Here is a 367-nt window from a genome sequence, read left to right as displayed (position 1 = left end):
TCCATAAACAGCTGTGGTCAGCACGATCTGAACAAAGACTAGTCTTTAGTCGTTCCCACAAAACGGCTCTGGATTGCCATATACAAAAAATAAATAAAGAAGTGTAGAGCCCTACCTCACACAACATACAAAATGAAATGATTCAAAACGAATCAAAGACCTAAATATAAGGACTTAAACTACAAAAAAAAAAAAAACTCTTGCGTATAAATTAGTTATAAAAATCTAAAAAAATAATCATAATAAAGACAAAAGGACTCCTGCAAGCCTAGTGATATTAAGTGAATAATAGGGGTTAAAGATTTGAATGGGCACACATTACAGCACACAAGGACCGGGGTTCAAGCCCCTGGTCCCCACCTGCGGG

Source organism: Erinaceus europaeus, chromosome 15 (assembly GCF_950295315.1).
Source record: "Erinaceus europaeus chromosome 15, mEriEur2.1, whole genome shotgun sequence".
Lineage (NCBI taxonomy): Eukaryota > Metazoa > Chordata > Mammalia > Eulipotyphla > Erinaceidae > Erinaceus > Erinaceus europaeus.
The sequence above is the reverse complement of the archived record's forward strand: the minus strand, read 5'-3'. Positions refer to the sequence as shown.